Genomic DNA, 8,176 nt, shown 5'->3' with positions numbered 1-8,176 from the left:
TGGAAATGTAATTTTTTCACGACGAATGAATACAGAATTCAAGGCTGAACAAGCTGTCTACTATACGGGCAGTTAGACTTGTATATATTTCTCACAACTGACAGAGTAGTCTGCCACTGCCAACACCAACAAGTCAACTTCAGTAAAGCCAAAGATACCTGTGGCTCAAACTCAGCAGCTGAGATCTTGATGATCCAGAATCGGAAAACGCAAATAGCAAAAGTGACTTATATGGAGATCTGTCTTTATGACACCAGTAACACTTAAACTAACACTACTATTTCTGAGTAATGTATTCGTATTAAGACATTAAATGCTGAATTTTCGAAAAGTATTTTTATTGACCTTCATCCCTTTTTAATAATCTTATTACTTTATTTTACCAAGAAATTATAATTATGATAATACTTATAATATTGATCAAATCATGTGCTTATTTAACATGATAAGGAATAGAGCATGTGTTTTCATCAGTAAAATGATAAATTCAAAACATCATAAATATGCGGTTTATTTCAGTCTGTGTTCGTTTTACCCAAAAAAGTATTTTGTTATAAAGAAAAAGAATGAGTTTATTTTAGTTACTTACAAATCAGAATTTGACTGACGTCTCTCAATTTTTTCGATGAGAGCAATCTATATATTAACCTCATTGCATTTATCGTCTCTGAAGCATCTTTTTTTATTATTTTTCATTCCTTCCTTATCTTAGTTTTCCATCGTTATCATAGTTCTTTGAGAGAGTGTATGTATGTGTGAAAATGAAAGGGAAATGTTGTTAATCTATTTTTTACCTCAAAGGAAATAAATATTTTGAATCTAAAAAAAAATATTGCAGCTTGCCTCTTCGTTCAAAAAAAAAGGTTACTTTTAATTTCCATGCCTGGCAGGTTTAGTCACATGGACAACTTGGGACGTAATGTTACTGCTTAGGCTGAGATGATCTATAAACGCCCCAAGTGGTAGAAGTGAGATGCATCTAGGAACTAAGAATCCTTTCACAACACATACAATTGATGAGTTGCCTAAAACATTTCTGACATATTGCTGATATCCAATGCCCTGGCCATGTCCTTCCCTCGGCATCCTAAACACACAGAGAGCAGGTAAATGGGATGATGGAAAGGCCGTATATACACACATATATACATATATACTGTATATACAAATATATATATATATATATATATATATATATATATATATATATATATATATATATATATATATATATATACGTGTATATATATATATATATATATATATATATATATATATATATATATATATATATATATATATATATATATATATATATATATATATATATTATATATGTTTATACATATGTATATATATAATCATATATATATAAATATATATATATATATATATATATATATATATATATATATATATATATATATATATATATATATATACATATATATATGTATATATATACATATATATATATATATATATATATATATATATATATATATATATATATATATATATATATATATATATGTGTGTGTGTGTGTGTGTGTGTGTGTGTGTGTGTGATTGCCTTCATCATTATTTAATATCTTAATCTGATCGATCTATAAGGAATTAGTGGTAATAGGCATCCAATATGAAAACAGTCCATAAGTAAATTATAAAGATAAGTCTTTAACAAACCCCAAGATGCAAGTTAGGCAAAGGTTCCTCACCGCCAGTGTCCAAGAGGATAACTGTTATCATAAATGTACTTTGGAATTTCAACATCCACATAGAATACCGTCCCCTTGCATAGAGGCTATATATAGGACAGTCATACAAAGGTTTAATCTTGAAATAATTGCAACAGAAATGTTATTGCTCAATTATACATTAATATACCGTAAAAAATAACATAATAAAAATCTAGTAATATACGTGCCCCCTTTATTCGTTAAAAATTGCTTCTTTGTTTGTAGGGAAAATTGTGAGCGATATGAACGAGGGAAAATACTACTTCCACAAAGCTGCCCAATTCGTGAAGCTCTTATCTAGTCAATAATGATTTTGCTATATTTTTATTATTTATATTACTCGGAAATATAATTCGGAAAAGAACAAAAAATCAGGTAATATGAACATGAAGAAATGTGTATTTTGTCAGGAGGATATTACTGACTCCTAACGTATTGTACCTATAAGAGAAAAGGGGGCAAAAAATCTGAATGTTACAAGCAAAGATAAAAAGAGTGAATTAGTGTTTATTCAAGGAGATACAGTTCACATATCACGTAAAGAGAAATATATTAATAAGAAGGTAATAAATTCCAGCAACAAAAAAATCTCACTTCAAGAAAAAGATTGCACATGGAAGCGCTCGGGTAGATCTATGGAAGAAATTAATCTTAAGTTGAACTTTTTATTCTGTGAAAAAGTAGTGAACGAAATTAAACAAAAAGAAGAAAAAGGCTTACCAGGTTATGTGTAGATATCGTGAACTTAATAAAAGTATTCTTGATATTTGTGACAAACGTAATAATGATGAATGAGCATTGGAAGCTAAAGGGTGAATTATTTGTGTGAATGATCATGCTGCAGATGCTGTCTATCATCAAGTTTGTAGTTCTAATTTTCGAACAGCAAGAAGTATTCCACATCAATACGATTCACAGGTACCAAAATGCAATTTTTCTGCCGTGAATAAGACACAAGACAACAATAAAAGTGGTTGACCTTAAAATATGGATCACGAATCAGTTTTCTTGTGTGACTGAGCTATTTAAAAGAAAATGATGATGAGCAAATCACAGTTAATGACCTAGTTTAGCTAATGGAAGAGAAACTAAATGATTCCTTGTGTGAAGCATTTACTACGAAGTGACTTAAAAGACACTTGACTGATTATTTTGGAGATGATATAGTTTTTACAGAAGTAGATGAATTAGCCAGTGTTCTTACTTTTAGATCAAAGATATTAAATATTCTTCAATAAAATGATATAGAAGAAGAAAAAAGTATTATTATAGCAACTGGTAGAAAAATCTTATTGATATATAACAATGTGACAGTTCAAAGTTGTATGCTTCAACTGGTAATAAAAATCGCCTGAACATTATCAAAGATACCTTTCCCTTTCAGTACTTTCTTTGTTAGAAAATATGATTAAAGCTAAAGATAATAATTTAGCCATTGCTTCTATTGTAGCCCCTCTTCAAATTGGTCTTGGAGTACAAAGGCATCGATAATTTGGGTCTAAATTTTTATTAATTCCTTGCATAGCCATGGATTCTGCTCTTCATGTATAGAAGCACAAAAATTTTAAATAAGGGCAAGTTTTTATCAAGGAACTGATATTGAAGGAATTGATAAAGAATCATTTATTCAGCATGTTGCAGATAATGGTGATCATAACATTCGAATAATCGATGGTCGCAACACATTTCATGGAATTGGTATTATAGCAACTATAACACCAAAAGAAAGTGTTACATGAGCAATTCCAAAGAGAAAATTCATGTCCGAAAATATTATGCCGAAAAGGTAAAATAGATAATCATATATCTATTCCTTTAAAAAAAATCAGCACTCTTGAAATATCAACGTTAACAACAATTTCTACCCACTGATAGAACAAGTAGTTTGGATATTTTTTGGAAATCTGCATGGATCTCGAAACCAAAGCAACCCTTGTGGAATGGCTTTATGCTGGTGATACACAAAGGCGGACATCCAGGACAAAGTTTAATTGTATTTATGCCTATAATTGATATGGAATACACTGATGAATCATGTATATTGTCAACTATGCAGTCTATTACAACGCCAATACTTACTTTTCATCATCCTCTGTATTGGAAATGAATTGACATTCAACAAAATGAAAATCATGGAAGTCTTTTGAAGGAGATAGTTTTTAGACTTGGTGGACTTCATATAAAAATGTCTTCTCCTGGATCCATAGGGCACCTAGTGACATCATCTGGTCTGCAAAATATTTTAGAAACTGTTTATGCTGACAACACAGTTCCAGAAATGCTGAATGGAAAAGCTATTGCTCGAACTCTGCGTGGTCTTCTTTTAGTAGGTGCAGCTCTCTAGGCAATTATGATGTCAGAAATATAAGATTGTCCTCTTATTACTGATATGGAAGAAAATAATAGCCATCAATCAGATATTTTTGACCTAACTGGTCAAGTTGAATTACAGCAGATTTGTGTAACAGGACAATTGCAGGCAAAGTAAATGCTGAAAAATGTACACGAAATGAAACTGTCCAGAAAATGGTGAAAACGTAGAACAATATAAGATGAACTTATCAAATTCAAGGACTGGTAATTTATGGGTACAATACATTGACAAGGTAGAAATATTGTGAAAATTCATTAAAGCTGAAAGGAAAGGAAACTTTAATCTTCATCCCAAAGCTGTCAGTGAAATGCTACCATTTCTTGCGCCATCCGTTTTTTTTTCTTTACACAAAGTCTGCTCATATGTATCTTCAAAAAATGTCAAAACTTTAAGAAACTCATCCTAATGTGTATGTAAAATTTCAGCAAGGTTATCATGTAGTTCGGAGAAGTGAAACATTTTGTCCTGCACTTTCAACTGATCTTATTGAGCAAGTTCTAATGAGAAATTTAAAAACTATAGGTAGCCTTAACCATGGAAGGCTAATATCAGATCTCCAGAGAACTATTTGGCTTCTCTCAATACCTGCATGTGTTGAAATAAGTCATGCTATGCAGAATGTTACAAATCTAATTCAGGAAACTACTGGTCAACACAATGAAGCTACAAATGCTCATGTTAAAAGAGATTTTGAAGACTCGAGTAAATGTTAAATTATGCAATTGTAAGAAACCCCTTTGTAAAACAAAAAAGCTTGAGAACATAGATACAGGAGAGATCGTAATGTCTTCTGTTAATGTGGATGATGCCATGAATATAGGAAAAATCATTAACAAATCGATGTGTGGTAAATCTGTTGGAAATTACACTTTCAAAAAGAAAGACATAGCAGTAACCATGAAAGCCCATTCCACAGTCAAAATTGATGATGAAATTGTTGTTGTTGAACCCCAATTAACATTTCAGCTCTTAATAACTGTTATCCAAGATATTGGATCTGGTATATATATTGAAACTCCTTTTTCTTGTGAGCTATGTACTTATCCTCCAGCTCTAATTGAAAGTAATGGATTATCAAGAGAGGCAAACAAACTTCCGCTGTCAGATGCTATTTGACAATTAGTGGTATCAGATAAATACATGATTCTAGAAAATGTTGCTTATGTAGTTGATAGAGGTTTTTTACTTCACAAGATTCCTTGGACTAAAGGACAGACTTACAGTGATATATGTGATATGTATGTAAATTATTTTGTAAAGCACTATGGAGAGGAAACTATCGTTGTATTTAATGGATATGCTGGCAATTCATCTATCAAAGATACCACATATATCAGAAGAGCTAAGAGAAGAGAATGAATATCTGTTAACTTTAAACAAATCATGAAATGGAATATGAACAAAAATTATTTTGTTCATAATCTTAATAATACGCAATGCTTTCTAAAAATGTTTGTCATTAAAATGAATCGGGCAAATCTTAAAACTACTAATTCATCTGAAGATGCAGACCTTCTTATTGTTTAAATATCAATCAGATCAGCAGAAAATAAAACACAGAAGTTAATGGAGAGGATACGGATTTATTGATCCTATTACTTCATCATGTAGAGAACAAATACCAAAAGATTTCTCTCAAATCAGAAAATAAGTCTAAATAAAAAAGAAAAAGCTCTTCTAAAGTTAGGGATATCGAGGAGACTCAATTAGAATTGAGCTCGAATTTTGTAACGAAATTTCATTTATTCATTCTTTATTAGGGTTTGATACAAAATCCCGATTTTTTCTATTGATAAAAGTGTAGCCTTGCATATGTTTATACAATTTCAAAATTCTAATCGTTGTAGCAAGGTCTTTTTAAACCCAGTTGCAACTAAAGAAGAAATTATTCGTGCAGGAGAAAAAAACATTAGTTATTATTTATGGTGGAAAACAGATGATGCAAATGCTTTAAAAGTGGTGTTAAATGTTGTACAATATGTGGTGAATGCCGTGGAGTTTCATGTATGTACAGTGAGGTTACCTATATGAAGTTGATACAGATGCGTATGCCATTTGATTGAAATTGTAAAATATTTTTTTTTTTTTATGATATCTCATTATCAATTCAATACATCATTTTTTAAACTTTTCTATTCTACAAATATATGTCATGTGATTCTTTTGGAAGAATGCTGGCATAGCTCATTATCTTGTGGGAAATTTAATGTAAAATATAATATCTACTAAATATACTGTGTATTTAATTGTTCTTTAATATTTTTTTTTTCTAAGGATAATATAAATGCAGATGTTAACGAAAAGAATGCTATTATTTTCAAAATAAGTTATCATTATATCATAATTCAATTCTAAATAAAAAAAAAAAAACATTGGGCACACAACAGAATAGAAAATGCTTTCACTCACCTAGCCAAATCTCCAGACTCGTAATGTTAAAAAGATGACTAATATTATTGAAAAAAAAAATCGAAATTAGATACCCAAAACTATGTTATTTATGTACAAAGTATCTATCAAAAAATTTTCTCAGTCTAATGTTCAACAAATATATGTCGTTGACAAGAATTCCTATTATAGTGAGATGGCAACAGGAAAATTACCGTTTTTTCGAAAAATTTTGGGAGTAATTGGTTTAGTTTAATAAATATTTAAGTTTATTTTACGCCCAACTGTGTGTTTGTAGTTTTCAACTGTTAATATATGTCTTTCCCATGAAAATAATCTATAATTTATTAATGCAAGTGAATAATTGAGTCTGTAACGAGCCGAAATTGTATTGAACACCCTTTGTGAAGAAAGTGACTCTAAGGATGTTCCTATATTTTTGATATATTGGTTTTGAATATTTGTATATTACACAAAAAAAAAAGTGTTGCAATTACTTCAGGATGGATCATTTCTTTTTTTGCGGGGAGTGGGTGTTGCTAGGATGAATGGCCTTCTACTCATTTCACACTAACATTGCTCCACCTGTAGGAGGTGGGTGTTGAATCCTTGAACAAGTAGTTATTTATGTTTATCATTGTTGTAATTGCATCATCACCATCAGAACTGTATGGAAATTTTGAAAATAGCACAATAAGTTACAACTCAGGAACATAAATGGTGGTCTACCCTTAAATCTGCACTCTTTGGTGTAGATGCAACGATTCTTTCTTTACTTAAACCAGATGGCTCAGTCACTCACTGTCCGAACGAAAAGGCAACCCTTTTGGCTGATGTTTTTGACAGTAAACAGAGTAATGAAAAACTTGAACTTCCTCATTCCTATTTTCCTGAGGCTACACTAACTAGTTTAGCTTTTCGATATCGTGAGATTAAAGCTCTGTTGGTGGACCTTGATGCTTACGAAGTTGTAGACCCAAATGGTATTTTTCCTTTGTTTTTTATAAAGACAGCAGATTTCTTAGCTCCAAAGTTATCTGTTGTTTTGCGCAAGTTAGCAAGAAGAGGGGCTTTTAGCACTTGTTGGAGAATTGGTAATGTTACACCTCTATGTAAATGTGTTTGTGGTAGCTCAAGTCCCACTGATTACCACCCAATTTCCATAGCTCCCCTATTATCTAAAGTTTTTGAACATCTTCTGGCAAAACGTATTAATAGGTTTGCTGAAGGTAATCATCTACTCCCTAGTTTGCAATTTGGTTTTCGTAAAGGCCTTGGAGCATGTGATGCCCTTCTTACAATCTCCAATGCTGTACAGATATCCCTTGATTGTGGTCAGGAAGTTCGTATGATTGGCCTTGATTTTAGTGCTGCCTTTGACTGTGTTAATCATTAGGCCCTTGTTTTCAAACTGAAACAGTTGGGAGTGGGTGGGTCGTTTCTTAGCATTATTATTGATTTTTTAAGTAATAGATCTCAAAGAGTAGTTGTTGATGGGCACCATAATGATTATAGAAATGTGATATCCGGTGTTCCACAGGGTAGTGTTCTTGGCCCATTACTTTTCATACTATATACACATGACATGTGGTTTGGCCTAGAAAACAAGCTTGTTGCATATGCAGATGATGCTACTCTTTTTATATCAGTTCCATCCCCTGTATGTAGATCTGGG

Source organism: Palaemon carinicauda, chromosome 19 (genome assembly GCF_036898095.1).
Source record: "Palaemon carinicauda isolate YSFRI2023 chromosome 19, ASM3689809v2, whole genome shotgun sequence".
NCBI classification, from domain to species: domain Eukaryota; kingdom Metazoa; phylum Arthropoda; class Malacostraca; order Decapoda; family Palaemonidae; genus Palaemon; species Palaemon carinicauda.
The sequence above is the reverse complement of the archived record's forward strand: the minus strand, read 5'-3'. Positions refer to the sequence as shown.